Raw genomic sequence first — 15,848 nt, 5'->3', positions numbered from 1 at the left:
GCTGAGCCAATGCGACTGCAAATTGAAAGTTATATCGACTTTGTATGCTGGTTCAAGCTGCTTCCAGCAGCACGTGTGTGAATGAGCCTTCCGAGTGTAGGGGATTCTAATTTGCTTTCTTGTTGTTCTGTTAAATGTTTGCCAGCTTTACAAGTCAAAACTTAATTAAATGCGTTGGTTTTGACCTGTCATCCCAGCATTTGGGAGGCTCATGTAGGAAGCTCAGGAGTTCAAGGCCAACGGAGGCTACATAGAAAGTTTGAGGCTGCTTGGGATATTTAAGACCCTGTTTGGGAGTGTATGTGAGAAGTTAATATCTTACTGCTTTAACATTTTTTCTTTGTATGCAGTGTATGTATGCAGTGTATGTATGCAGTGCATAGACATACATACAGACAAAGTACACGTCCACCTAAAATAATAAAATTAAAAAAAAATCCCATACTTCCTGTCTTACTCTGTGGCCCAGGCTGGTCTTGAATTTAGGTTAGTCCTCCTGCCTCAGCCTCCAAATGCTAGGATTACAGGTATGAGTCACCACATTTGGCCCTTCCGTTCAGTTTCCTCTTATTGCACATGCACATGCACGTGTGTGTGTGTGTGTGTGTGTGTGTGTGTGTGTGTGTGTGTGTGTCGCTCTCTTCAGACACACCAGAAGAGCGAATCGGATCCCTTATTACAGATGGTCGTGAGCCACCATATGATTGCTGGGATTTGAACTCAGGACCTCTGGAAAGCAGTCGGTGCTCTTAATCATTGAGCCGTCTCTCCAGCCCCAAAGCTTAATTCTTAATTCATCCTGCCTTACAGAGGGATCCTCACTCAGCCTTCTAATCCAGCTTGGTAGTGTAACTGCCGGTGTGAGGATAGGGTAAGGGAGAGAATGTTTGCTGATATGTCTGTAATGTTCTTAAGAAGTACAAACTTTTCATTTAAGTTACCCCTAACCCCATCTCCTTTTCTCTTTTGCTTTTCTTTTGGGGAGGATAGAGTCTCATGTAGCCCAGGCTACTTGAATTTGGTGTGTAGTTCAGGATACCTTGAACTCCAAGTCATCCTGCGTCCATCTATTTGGAACCGCAGCTGGCACCTCTTCTGTTTTTCTGGGGAGGGCACAGGCCGGTCGCAGGAGAGAGGGCGTTCTCCAGACACTGTTCACGGGTTTCTCGGCCACTCCAGGCATGTTTTCATCATCTCAGATGAGCACTGGGTATTTGTAGGCTGTGAGCTGAGTGAAAGTATAGTGAGGCCCTGGACATGCCCAGGTTGCAGCTCTCTGACACAGGCATTCCTAAAATCATCCAGAGCTTCTGAAAACAATTCTTATTTCTTAGCAGAGAGTATGAATCATTACTATTTGGTCACTGCCCACAGCCACTTCCAGCCACTTGTGATCTGGCCACATGGTTACTGAGAGTTGTAGTGTCCTCTACTGAAACACGCCCCCCACCCTTTATTCTTCTTTCATATATGGACTGAGGTTTTCCCTCCTTCTCCTACCCCAGCCTTTCCCCTCCCCACCATGCCTCTTCCATAGATTCTCCCTCTTTCCCCTCCCTCCCTTAGGAAAGAGCAGGACGTTGACCAAAAAAACTGCATAACAAGATGCAGTCAGACCAGGCACATACCATCACACCAAGGCTGGACGAGGCAACCCAGTAGTGGGAGAAAGGGTCCCACAAGTAGTCAAGAGAGTCAGGGACAGTCCCCCACTCCCACTGTTAGGATTCCCACAAGAACACCAAGCTACTTAGCTATAACATATACGTAGAGGACCTAGGTCAGACTCCTATAGATTTCCTGATCTCTCAAGTTCCCATGAGTGCCCGTCAGTTGATTCTGTGGGCCATGTTCTCATGGTGTGTTCCTGACCCCTCTAGTTCCCCCAGTCTCTCCTCCTCTGCCTCAGTAGACCTCCCCTTCCCAAGCTCTACCTAGTGTCTGGCTGTGGGTCTCTGCCTCTGTTCCCATCTGTTGCTAGATGAAATCTCTCTGACTTCTTTGATGACGCTTCTGCTAGGCTCAGGTCCCAGCATACCCTGCAGGCAGGACACATTGTATGTAGGTCAAAGGTTTTGTGCCTGGGTTGGTGTCCCAATCCCTCCAGTTGAGGACTTGCCTGGTTCAGAAGATGTATGGCCCTTATTTTTAACTAAAATCCTTATATGGCCAAAAAGTATAAATAGATATAGACACTATGTAAACAGCTAAAAATACACAAAATCACAACACATGATAAGCATCTACTGTGCCCAATTAAATGGCTTTCATTTATCAGAAAATGCTCAAATAATATAAATGGACAATTGATAGAAGAGTCAGTGAACATTTAAGATATGGTTAAGCACACTACTCAAGAAACTCAACAGCTGACAAGATGGCTCAGGGGGCAAAGGCACTTGAGTTTGCTTTCCAGAACCCACAGGGAGGAGGAGAACAAACTCCCACATGTTGTCCTCTACCTCTTTATTAAAGGCATGGTTCATGTATACACACACACACACACACACACACACACACACACACACACACACAGAGAGAGAGAGAGAGAGAGAGAGAGAGAGAGAGAGAGAGAGAGAGACTCAAATCCTGAATATGGTGGTAGCATTAGGTCAAAACAGGAGAGCAGGAGAATCAAGAGTTCATGGCTAGCCTGGGTTATATCGCAAAAGCCTATCTCAAACAGAAAAGAGGGTGAGGAGATGATTCATTGGGGGAGAGAACTTATTTTGCATATTCAAGGACCTGAGTTCAAATCCCCAGCACCCATATAAAAATTGGATATGAGGTGGGCTCTGTGCTACAGGCCTTTAATCTCATCGCTGGGTGGGAATGGGGCAGGGGTTGTTGTACAGAGGCAGGCAGATCTCTCTGAGTTCCAGGTTATCTGGGGCTACAAAAAAGAAAAATCTGGGTATAGCAGTTTGTGTCTGAAATCCTAGCATTGAAGAGGCAGAGACAGGTGGGTCGTAGGAGCTCCCGGGTCAGCCAGTCTGGTCAGATCAGGATCTAGTCACTTCTCCATGAGAGGTCTGAAGTGCAAAGGCACAGAGGATGATACCCAAGCATCTGCCTTTGGCTTTCCCAGGGCACCCACAGATAAGCACCCTCATTCACACATGTCCTTGTTAGTTTGTTGTCAACTGGACACACCTGGGAAAAGGGACCCTCCAGGGAGGCAGTGCCTCAACCAGACTGGCCTGTGGGTACATCTGTGGCATAATTGCTAATGGATGCAGGATGGCCCAGCTCTGCAGGTGGGTGGTGCCATCTCTGGGCATGTGGGGCCGACCTGTACACAAAAAGCTAGGTGCACTGGTTGGTTTTTGTCACCTTGTCACAAACCCAGATGTATCGAGGAACAAGCATGGAATCTGAGTGTTTCTGTAAGATCACCCTGGGTGCAAGTCTGGATGGCGGTCTTGATTGATGATTGATGTGGGAGGGCCCCTCACTGTGGCTGGTCCTACCCCTGGCTATATCCTGGTATCCCTGAATGGCTTTAAAAAAGCAGGCAGAGTAGGCTATGAAGAGCAGATCAGTAACAGGACCCATGTTCACCAGGAGAGGGTGGGGGAGCCCCTGAAACTACAGATACAGGTGGGTGTGAGCAACCACATGGGTGAGAGGAGTTGAACCTGGTCCAGTGGAAAAAGCAGCCGATGCTCTTAACCACTGAGCCACAGCACCAGCCCCACAGTATTGGGGATTTAGTTCAGCGGTGGAGCATTTGTCTAGCAAGCCCAAAGCTCTGGGTTAATCACCCCAACCCAAAGGAGAAAAGGAACAAGATGCCTTTTGATATCCTCTGATCTGGATAATTTCAATTCATAAATCCCATCTGTCAGTTTCTCCCCCAGTACTAGGAGCTGAACGCTGGCTTTGCATGTGCAAAACAAGAACCCAGCTCAACCATTGAGCTACACCCCTAGCTCGGAACCATTTTTTACCTTAAAGATGTATTTAGTGTGTACAGATGTTTTGCATACATGCTTGCCTGGCACGGGAGGTGGCAGAAGGGCCGTCTCTCCAGGCACCCTCTAGTTTTTTGAGGAAGTCTTTCTATAGCTCGTGTTGGCCTCAAGTTCACAATCATCCCGCCTGGAGAGCTGGGATGCCAGGCATAGAGCACCGTGGCTGGCAGCATCCCTTCTTTGACGTACTCCTGTGGAGTATTTTATTTACACGCACATCTACGTAGGTAATTCTCTACCTCACTTTGCTATCGGGTGTCTTCTGAAGTGATAGTTTTTTCCATCTAGATTCTTTCTGTGTTCATAAAATCCAATGGAAATATGAGCTGTTTTGCTTTATGACCCCCCTCACCCCCACCCCCACACACTTAGGAAGCCAACTGGGAAAGAATATGGCTCTGTATCACAGCTTCAGCAGACGCAAACCTCAGCCACCTGGGAAGAGGGGGAACGCTTGATGAGTTGCCCCAATTAAGTCGGCCCTCGGCCAGCAGTGTCTTTGAGGCATTCTCCTGATCGCTGTTTCCAGGTTTCTGCCTGAGTTCTGGCTTCCTTCCATGAGGCAAGGTAACTTGTAAGCCAAATAAACTCTCTACTCCTTCAAATTGCTTTCGGTTACTGTTTTGTTTCTTGAGACTCGGTCTTACTGTATATCCCTGGCTGGCCTGGCAATTTGTGGAACATCTGCCTGGTTCTGTTTCCTGAGTGATCGGATGAAGGGTTTGTGCTACCAAGCCCAGCAATGGCACTTTGTTTTTTATCATAGCAACAGACAGACTGTACTAGAATACTATGTGCCCTTAGTTGGCTGGCCTGGAACTTGCTGTATTGCCCAGGCTGGCCTCACACTGTGGCAGTCCCCCTGTACTTGCCTCCCTAATGCTGGGATTACGGAGGAACGCTACCGAGCCCAGCTCATGTTAATGCTTTCCTATGAAGTTCTCATGTCTTCAAATGTGGGATTGAAAACAGGAGAGTTTGTGTGTACACTTTCTGGTGGTGAGAATGGTGGAAAAATCTCATACTTAGCCAACTAAGAGACCAGCTCATGGTGACTTTGTTTACGTCTAGGCTCCTGCACCCAAGCCGTCTCCCAGCACAGAGGCAGGGAGGGTATCTGTACCAAGGCTGGTCTTTATTATCAGTGCTGAGCGGCAGGCCACAGCATTCGGATGGGGCCAGCAGCTCAGACTCAGAGAACTTTATGACCCTCTCTGAAGACCGGGGATTGGCTAAGCCCACAAGCTGGGGTTGCATCAGAAATTCAGCTACTGTAGTTAGAAGTTGAGGGAAAGGGCCTGTGTTATACATCTTTCTTCCTGGTGACTGTCACCTGTTCTGGTCCTCTCCCCTCACCTTTAGTCACTGACACCAGAAAGGCGACCTGGAGCAGGAGCTGCAGCCCTTCGTGCAGTCCCCGACCTCTCTTGCCGAGATGATGCCATTGTTACTATGAGTAAGGTGCTGTTGTCTCCTGCTGTTTCCTCTTACCTTTCTCTTTTCCAACAATACACTCCCCAGCCCCAGCCCCAGCCCCACCCCACCCCACCCTTGCACTGCCAGATGCAGCACAGGAGAATGGGAAAGGCAGGGTAGTGGTTAACAAAATATGGATCTGCCAGGGTGGTGATGACACAAGCCTTTAGCCTCAGCACTCAGGAGACAGAGGTAGGTGAACTCTGTGAGTTCAAGGTCAGCCTGATCTAAAGAGGGAGTTCCAGAACAGCAAGGGCTACACAGAGAAACCCTGTCTTGATACCACCCCCATGTCCTCCCACCAAAAAATCCCCAAGAATATATATGGATTTTAAAGAGAGAGAGAGAGAGAGAGAGAGAGAGAGAGAGAGAGAGAGAGAGAGAGAGAGGCGCGCGCGCGCGCGCGCGCGCGTGCACGCGTGTGTGTGTGTGTGTGTGCTGTATAAGTCTGGTGTAGTGGTACACTCCTCTAATCCTACCATCTGGAGGCTGAGCAAGAAGTACAAGTTTGGGACTGGAGAGATGGCTCAGTGGTTAAGAGCTCTGACTGCTCTTCCAGAGGTCCTGAGTTCAAATCCCAGCAACCACATGTTGGCTCACAACCATCTGTAATGAGATCTGATGTCCTCTCTGATGTGTCTGAAGACAGCTACAGTATACTTATATATAATAAGTAAATAAATCTTTGAAAAAAAAGAATTACAAGTTTGAAGACAGTTTGATTTATAGATTCTGGAAACTGATTCCCTGTTGTTTGAATCTTGGATCTGTGCCATAAGCGAGTTATTTATACTTTCTGTGCCCGGGTTTCCTCATCTACAACAGGGAATAATAATAGCTCCAAGATAACTGGATTATTATGGGGACTACATGAATTAAGATAGCCATTATGATATAATGATGTTTTGATTAAGGACAGAGTTTCCATAACATTACATCGTTGTGGTCATTTCAGTTTATTGACGTACACCTTGCACCACCATCCCCAAATGACAAAATCACCTAATGATGCGTCTGTTAGGGCACTTGCCTGCAGTTAAGGGACACATGACTGTAGGTATAAAGTCCTTAGAAGGGTGTCTCTAATTACAGTTGCTAACAATGATAAGTTACAAAAATTATCATCTTGAAGGCTGGAGAGAGAGTGCAGCATTGAGAGAGCCCTGGCTGCTCTTCCTGAGGACCTGGGTCGGGTTCTCACACAGACACAGTGGCTCACGATAGCCTGTAATTCTAGTTCCAGGGGATCCAACTGTCCTTTTGGCGCCTCTGGTCATGCATTCACATGGTGCACAGCTATACATGCAGGCCAAACAGCCATACACCAAAAATAAAATAATTATCTCATTCAGGCAGAGGACATAATAGAACTAGTAAATCAGCACTGATTTTTTTTCCCCACTAAGGATTAATCCCAGGGTCCTCCGCATGCATGTAATCGTCCTAATGACCTCTCCTTTCAGCCAGTGTATTAAAACGTTGTCTTTTCTAGGCCATCAAACAAGGACGGCCATGACGGATATAATCCTTTCCCTCATGAGTTTACAGATGTGAGGGGACAGACATAAACTGACATTTATTTATTTATTTATAGAAATGATCATTTGCAGCCCTCTCTGGCCTGGTGCTGGTTATGTAAGCCACTTTGGCCTTGAAATTGCCCAAATCCTCTTATGTCTGTCCCCTAAGTGTTGGGGTTACAGCTGTGAGCCACTAACTAACATTTATGCACGAGGCAGTTTCATCTTTTTTTTTTTTTTCTTTTTTCGGAGCTGGGGACCGAACCCAGGGCTTTGCGCTTGCTAGGCAAGTGCTCTACCACTGAGCTAAATCCCCAACCCCAAGGCAGTTTCATCTTAAGGCGAGCCTTGATTCAAATTTCAGACATTTCAGGCTTAAACCCAGAAAACAATAGGAACACAACGCTTGTTTCTTTGCCTGTCCCCCCCATTTAATGCTGTCTCTACACCCCGATTACTTTGCCTGTCCCCCCCTATTTAATGCTGTCTCTACACCCCGATTACTTTGCCTGTCCCCCCTCTATTTAATGCTGTCTCTACACCCCGATTACTTAATGCCCTTTAACACATTGCCTCCAAAGGTGGTGATATAAAAAAGTGTAGGGGCTGGGGATTTAGCTCAGTGGTAGAGCGCTTACCTAGGAAGCGCAAGGCCCTGGGTTCGGTCCCCAGCTCCGAAAAAAAGAACCAAAAAAAAAAAAAAAAAAAAAAAGTGTAACTGCCAAGAGCAGGATCTGTACCAAGAGCAGGATCCAGCAGGGGCAGCCATCTTTGTTCTTTGTGTAGCTGTTGGGATGGCTCTATTGGGGATGGAGCTTGTGTAGGCTGATAGGTGTGAGAGAGCTCAGCTGAGGCGTGGCTCTCAGTGTGGCTGATCTAGGATTCTCACAGCATGGCTGGTGGGTCATTGACCAAAGTTGCTCCTGTCAGGTCCTGAGTCAGTGTAGCAGGGGAAGTACACCAGGGTGAGAATTGATGGATCTACTAAAGAAACTGTCAGAGGAAGAAAGGCTAAACAGTTCATGAGAGATCCGTGTCTCTCTGCTCGACCACATATTCTAGTTCCCCTATCTTTAGAGCATTCGGGAGGGTCTGGGCATGCAACCCAGTGGGAAAGTGCTTGACTACGAACATGCCTTGGGCTTGACCCTTAGCAGCAGAGGGGGAAGATCCCTTTTTTTTCCCCCGGAGCTGGGGACCGAACCCAGGGCCTTGAGATTGCTAGGCAAGTGCTCTACCACTGAGCTAAATCCCCAACCCTGGGAGATCCCTTTTTAACTTTTGCGAATGCACATACATTCAGGAGGAGTTCGAGGGCAACAGAGCTGAGTGTCACCCACCTCACCTAGAGAAAAAGAAGAAAACTCTTCTCATTTAAACAGCACTAAACTCACATGATGGTTTCTTTTTCTACCTAACTATCCACATGACTTTTTCCTTTCAGGCCTTCTCAAGACAGGCGTTTTACAAGACAGAAATAGCCTCCCAGTTCTTTACCTGGTTTTATTTTTTTCATAAGCATCCAGCATCCCGTGACCTACATATTTACGGCCTGCTTCTTTTCTACCGTAACTGGTCTTTGCTACTTTGTGGATCCTTTTCCCCCATCCTTTGTCTCCACCCTCCATTTCGCAAAACTACACCTCTTCTAGAGCAAGAAGCAATCACTGTCAGCTGCTGGGGACAGTCTGAAACAGCCCCAAATCCCTACACCTGGATTAAAATGAAAGCACATTCTTATGTTTGTTTGTTTTTTTTAAAAAAGAAACCCAAGTTCTAGAATTTGCAAAGATGTCACTACATCCTGTAGTCTTTTTTTTTTCCCCCCGGAGCTGGGGACCGAACCCAGGGTCTTGTGCTTCCTAGGCAAGCGCTCTACCACTGAGCTAAATCCCCAACCCCCATCCTGTAGTCTTTTAAAGATGATTTTAAATTTGCGTGCATGTGTATATATCTATGTGGATAGAGGCTGGGCGCTCAGCCCGCGTCCTCTGAAGAGCAGCCAGTAGTCTTAACTGCTGAGCCACCCCTCATATTCTTCTTGAGTTATTTATAAACTATTGTATGTGTATGGCATAGTTGTGTGGGTGAGAGTGCCACAGGACATGTGTGGAGGTCCTAGGACAACTTATGGAAGTTCTTTTTACCATGTGGGCCCCAGGGATCAAAATGATATATTGGGGTGCGAGGAGTGGAGGAAGTTCAACATTGCTTTACAAACCTGGGAATAAAGAGCTAGTGGGAGGCCAATGGGTTGAGTCATACAGGACCCCGATGGCTTCTGTGTTCCTTATTTTTTCTGTCTTCCTTAATGTTTGTAAGAAATTCTAACATAGACCACAACATCTATAATTTATACAAACATTACTGAATTGAAATAATTTCTAATGGGAACGGCGAGATGGCTTAGCAGGTAGAGGGCCTACGTGTGCTGTATAAATGTCATACTTTTATCTGTGTGCCTGACACCCTGAACCTGGATTCCTAGGTCCCGCATAGAGATGAGTGGGAACTGACTTCAGAGGTTTACCCTCTGACCTCCACAGTCTCGATGTGTTACAAGCACACCCACATAAATACACACAAAGATAAATAAATGTTAAAACAATGTTTAAAAAAAAAGAGTTCTAACAATATCCACCAGTGGAACGAACGTGTGTGCTTGGAGTCACAGTGGTTAGCATCTCCACTCCTAGAAATTAGGCCCTTCAGAGAGGTGAGCCATGAACCCATGTCGGAAGGTGGTCACCAGTCCTAAAAGCAGGAGTTGGAGTACTGTAGGGTACAGTTTGTGAAGACATCATGTTTATAGGACAGAAACTCTGTACTGCTGTGCCAAGTACAGATACAACAGCCAGGGATTTGAGTATATTACCACGAAAATACAACCATAAAGCCTGTCACTACTTCATCATGAAGAACACATTCTCCAGAACAAGTTTCTCATAAAACTTAAATATTCTGCTATTTGGCCAAATTAGTACTAGCTTGTCAAGTATGTATTTATTGGGTTCAGGGATCAAACATGGGACCTTGTGCATGCTAGGAAAGTTCTGTGCCACTGGACTATACCGACCAGCTCCTAAAAGTTTTATGTTTTAAAAATTGCTATTTGTAAGTATAATGAAAACATGTCACTGAAATTCCTCAAAGACTTGCCCAAGTCCCTTAAACTTACTCCAGGTATTGTTTTTCAAGACAGGTTTCTCTGTGTAGTCCTAGCTGTCCTGGAACTCACTTTGTAGACCAGGCTGGCCTTGGACTCAGAGATCTTCCAGTTTCTGCCTCCCAAGTGCTGGGACTAATGTTGTTCGATACCAAGCCTGTTTTTTTTCTCTTCTAATCTTTAAGCAGGGTCTCATGTTGCTTAGGCTGTCCTTGAGCTCTGGATTCACCTGCCTCTAGTTTCCACGTGTTGGGGTTACAAGTGTGCGCCACCACACCCCACACAGTGTGCTCTATAAATTTTATATTTTTATCTTTGTGTCATGGTATAAAATAGCTGAGAAGCAGTAGGAGTTAACTAAAAAGATAAAATGCCACCGTTAAGAGACTGGTCAGGAGCAGCGCCTCAGGTGGGATTTTTCCACAAGCAGATATTCGCGGGAGGATTTGAGTATGAACGGTTTGGAGAGGAAGCCAAGACATGCCGAGAGAGAGAGAGAGAGAGAGACAGAGAGCAGAGAGAGAGAGAGAGAGAGAGAGAGAGAGAGAGAGAGAGAGAGAGAGAGAGAGAGAGAGAGAATGCACAGGGTGGGTAAATTGAGGTGACATCTCTGGATAGCTGGGTGCTCTGGGAGACAGTAGGCTGCTGGCTCCAACATCATCCCATCTGAGGCAGGGAGATGCTCATCCACTTCTTCATGTCATTTCCATCATTATCCAAGGGACAGAAATCCTCATTTCTAACACGTGCGTGGTCAGACAGGGCCCCTGGAGCCAGAGGAAGCTTGCAGACAAAAATCATTTTTTATAGAGCTGTTTTTGGATGTTATGAAACCTGTATCTAAACTTGTTTCAGTAGGTTTTCGTCCATTACTACAAGGTAATTGTATTAGGTAATTTTGATGATTTGATGTTATGGTTGTATAAGAAAGGTGACTGAGAAAGCCAAGGAGAACAAGCCAGTAAGTAGCATTCCTCCATGGTCTCCCTTCAGTTCCTGCCTCTAGATTCCTACCTTCAGTTTCTGCCCTGCCTTCCTTGCATGATGGGCCAAAAGCTGTAAGCTGAAATGAACCATTTTCTCCCTAAGCTGATTTTGGTTACATTGTTTGTTACAGCATTAGGAAGCAAACCCAGACACTCCTAGCTGACTCTTCAGAGGTGGTGTTTTTTTTTTTTTAAGTGTGTGTGTGTGTGTGTGTGTGTGTGTGTGTGAGTGTATTCATGTTCACATGTAAACATTGGCCTCAGTATCTTCACTGATGACTCTCCATTTTATGAACATGGTAAGGACATTCTCTCTCTTGAGCCCAGGGCTGGCTAGTATAGCTTGTCTTACCAGTCAGTTTGCTTTGGAGATCCGGTGGTTTCTGCTTCTGCCCACTGGAATTACATACAGGTGGACTGTTCACAACCACCGGGCTTTCGTATGTGCTCTTGGGATCCAGGCTCTGGTCTTTATGCTTGCACCTTAATTGTTTAGCTATCTCCCCAGCCCTTTTCCAGCTTTATTGTTTACTGAACGATGAGCCCACATACAGTTCCTAAGTCATGTATCTACTGCTGGATGTCTGATCCTTGCTCAGATCTGACCATTTGCTTCCCACTAACAACTCCACTGCACTCAGCTCCCGTGGATGTCTGACGTGGCTAAAAGCCCCACTGTAGGCTCTTTGTGGGTATTGTGCTCCTTCTCTCTCACCCCTTCCCCTGAGGCCTAGAGCCTAGCACATACTTGGCACCTCTTTGTCATACCCCTAGTCCTGTCCCCTATTTGTTTGAGCTATCATTTCACTTTGTAGCTCTGGCTGGGCTTTACCTAAGTAGCCCACATCGGGGCCTTGAACTCATGATGTTCCTGCTTCTGCCCTGAGTACTGGTGTAACAGGCATATACCGTTCCACTCAGCCAAGAGAGGGGTCTTTCTTGACTGTTCACGTAATCCTTCTAATCCTTCTCTTCTTTACTGTTTCTCTGGAGAATCTAAGCATAGTCTCCCCAAATACCAAAACAAAATACAGTCTCCTAGTTGTACTCTCTCTCTCAGAACTCTGTTTTGTTTTGTTTTGTTTTTTTTTGGAGAAAGTCTGTGGACCACTGGACTGCAGCCTCTGGCTGCAACTGCCTTTCCCTTAGACCTGGAGGGTCTTGAAGTCTCCCTAAAACTCAAAGATGTTCTTTAATCTCTCACAGAAACAGCCGATTCATCAACAGTTGAGTGCTAACACAGTGCTAACCCAGATGTTGTGCATCACCAGAATTTGCTAGATTTATTGATTTGCTTTTAAGAGCCCACAAAACTGACTTTCATCTGTTGTTTTGTTTGACCAAAACAGCAAAACCCGGAGTGAAAACAGACAAAACAATTTGAAGAAGAACAAGGTTAGAGACCTCTCACTTTCTGACTTCAAACGCCTTTACAAAGAGGTAGCAATGAAAACTGTGATTCTGGAGCAGGCAAACAGACACACCTACATAAAGGACACAGACCAGAACCTAGAAATAAAGCCTTATATGCACGATCGAGTGCGTTTCTAAAAAGGGTGACAGGACCAACAATGAGAGAACAGTCTTTTCAGCAAATGGTGTCGGGAACATGATAATCACAGAAAAGATGCAGGAATTCCGCTTTCTGCAGTATAAAAACAAACGCAAACTGAGCCAAAGTCCATGGAAGGGAACATAGAACTTCACAGCATATTCCATAGTGATTTCTTAGACTTGACAATAAACGCAGAGGCAGCGAGATTACAGCAGGTAAGTTAGACACTAAGCTCCTGTACATCTAAGGTTACAACTAACAAACTGAAAAGGGGGCCTGAGAAACAGGCAGGAATGCTGGCCAGCTGAAGCCCAGGGCCACACTTAGGGCAGGGAAAAGCCCTCCAGGTCCTTGTTGGTGCTGTGGCTTGAACCTAGGGCTTCACATGTTCTCGGCAAATGCTCTACCGCTGAGCTATATATCACCAAGCTCCCCCACCCCAACTCCAACAACACGACACGAATACCAGGAAGTCGACCTTAAGATAGCCAAAAGGTTTGGACATTTCTCCAAAGAAGATGCACAACTGGAAAAAAATAATCACATAAAATGAGCACCATCCCTAGTCATCAGGGAATTGTAAATCAGAAACCGTTGTGGGTGGCTGCTTTCAACCACAAAACCAGCCACAGATAACAAAGTGTTGGCAAGCGCACAGAGAAACTGTGTCTGGGCACTGTTAGGGGAATGTAAAGCCATGCAGCTGACATGGAAAGCATTGTGACTGTTTTCAAAGTATTAAAAATAAAACGGCCCTGGCTGGGAGATGGCTCAGTTGGGAAAGTGCTTGTCCCAGAGGGCCCATCACCTAAGTTTAGGTCCCCAGCACCCGTGTAAAAGAGCCCAATGTACTAGCCGATGCCTACGACCCCAGTGCTGCGAGGCAGACAGGATGCTTCTGGAGCTTATGGGCTAATCTAACCTAACTGGTGAGCTCAACGTTCAACGAGAGACACCATTTTAAAAATTAAGATGGATGCCTGGCATGGTCACTGCCCTCTATTCACGGTAGAGGCAGGCAGATCTCTGTGAGTTTGAGGCTAGTCTGTTCTACTACAAAGAGTTCCAGGACAGCCGAGGCTACACAAAGAAATCCTGTATCAGAAATCAAACAAACAAACAAACAAACAACAAACAGTCCCAACCCAAAAAGAAACAAAACAAAACAAAAATTAAGGTGGGGAGTGAGGGCAACATTTAATATATATAGTCTTCTGGCCTACACACTTCACTTGCTCAGAACACACACACACACACACACACACACACACACTCACACACACTATGTGACACAACAATCCTGCTTTCCAAAGTATCTGAAAGCAGATCTTGATGTTTTGAATATCCATGCTCATAAACGTAGCATTATTCACAAAAGTCAAAAGACAGGAACAACCCAACAGTCCCAGCACTTGGGAAAACAAAAGCAAAATTGGGTTTAGTGGTGCTTGCCTTTAATCCCAGTACTCAAGAGGCAGAATTTATTTTGTGAGTTCAAGGCCAGTTTGGTCTACATAAAAAGTTTCTGGACAGCCAGAGGTATAGTGAGGCCCTGTCTCACAACAACAACAACAACAACAACAACAACAACAACAACATCAGCAACAAACTGAAGCAGGAGGATCAGAAATTTAAGGCCATCTTTTAAGGCCTTGACACTGTCTTTAAGAAATGGAGGAAAAAGGAAAATGAGAAAGAATAATATGTGTGTTGGGTTGGCTAGATGGGTCAGTAGGAACACTGGTTACTCCTTCAGAAGATCTGGGTTCTATTCCCAACTCACAGTCTCTTATAACTACAGTTCCAGGGAATCTGCCTTCTGCTGGCCTCCTCAGACACCAGGTACACACATGGTGTACAGACATACATGCATGCAAAACACCCATACACATTAAAAAAATCAATAAATTAAAAAAGAAAGAATATTTAAAATAAAACCCAAAGAAAAACATTAGCCTTAAAAAGGAACTTTTGACGTGTGCCACATTGTAGATGAAACTTGACACCAAGCTAAGTGAAATAAATTAATTACAAAAACCAATACTTCATGATTTCATTTAAATGTTATTTCCAGGCTGGTCAAACCCATGGAAGTTAAGAGAAGAATAGTGGAAGACAAAAATTAGTAGTTGTTTAATTCATAGAGAAGCTGAAACAGGGAGCTTAGTCCCCAAACAATGTGAACCCCAATGATTGTCTTAAGTGCCTACCCTTAACCATGGATTGTTCTAGACAACCTTGTTTTTCTGGTCAGTGCACTGCAGACAATGGATTAGACCTAATACAGTGCCTATGAAAACCCTGACCAATTTTGTACAAATGACCCGGTTTAATTTTTAGCTGTAAGAGACACAATGGAATCTGCGTAGAAGCCTTGGCTAAGATGTTTAATCCTGAGGGAAAATGTAAACTGTCAGGTCACCAGATCTGCCTCCGTATCTTAAGCAGTTGTGGACCGAGTTCTCAGCCTTGAGGCTTGCACAGCTTTTGATGCCTCCTCCCTTCCCGCTCTGATCCTAACATACACCCGCATCTTCTCTGCCAACAAAAGCACATCTTTCTCTTGTTCCCAGGAACATCCTCCCATCCTGTCTTGTCAGCTCTATTAGACTAGTGGAGCCCGCTTTTCCACGGAAGGAAACAATAGCAACCCATCTGACCAAGAAACAAAAGAGCTCCTAGCTGAGAATGGGGGTGAAAGCCTGTTATCCTAGTATTTCAGAGGTAGGGGAAAGGGGAATCTTGAGTTTGAGATTAGCCTAGGGTACAGTGAAACCTTGTTTTCTAAACAACCCCCCCCCCAAAAAAAAAAGACTCTGAAAGGTTCAGTTTCTACTGCGTTTCAGATTCTACACTCTGATGTACTCACGAGATAGGAATTCTTTCATCTGCCAAGAAGTCTTTGGTGATTTACAATACAAGACTTTTAGGGAACGTCCTGGAATTGCAATAAAAATCAGTACAAATATGTCATCCCAACCTCCTGCCTTGCTGATTGCCCTCAGTTAATTTAGTGAAGACATCATAAAAAAAAATCTTAGCAGGGTTCCTCTGTCTCTCTCTTTAGTCTTTTTCTCCTTAGAGAAGGAAAGTGTAATTTGAACGTGAGTGGTTGGTAAAGCACTCCAGCTTGTAGCTTAACCGATGGCTTCAAAGCTGTGTTTGGTAGCT

This window comes from Rattus norvegicus, chromosome 5 (assembly GCF_036323735.1).
Source record: "Rattus norvegicus strain BN/NHsdMcwi chromosome 5, GRCr8, whole genome shotgun sequence".
Lineage (NCBI taxonomy): Eukaryota > Metazoa > Chordata > Mammalia > Rodentia > Muridae > Rattus > Rattus norvegicus.
Note: the sequence above shows the minus strand (reverse complement) of the source record.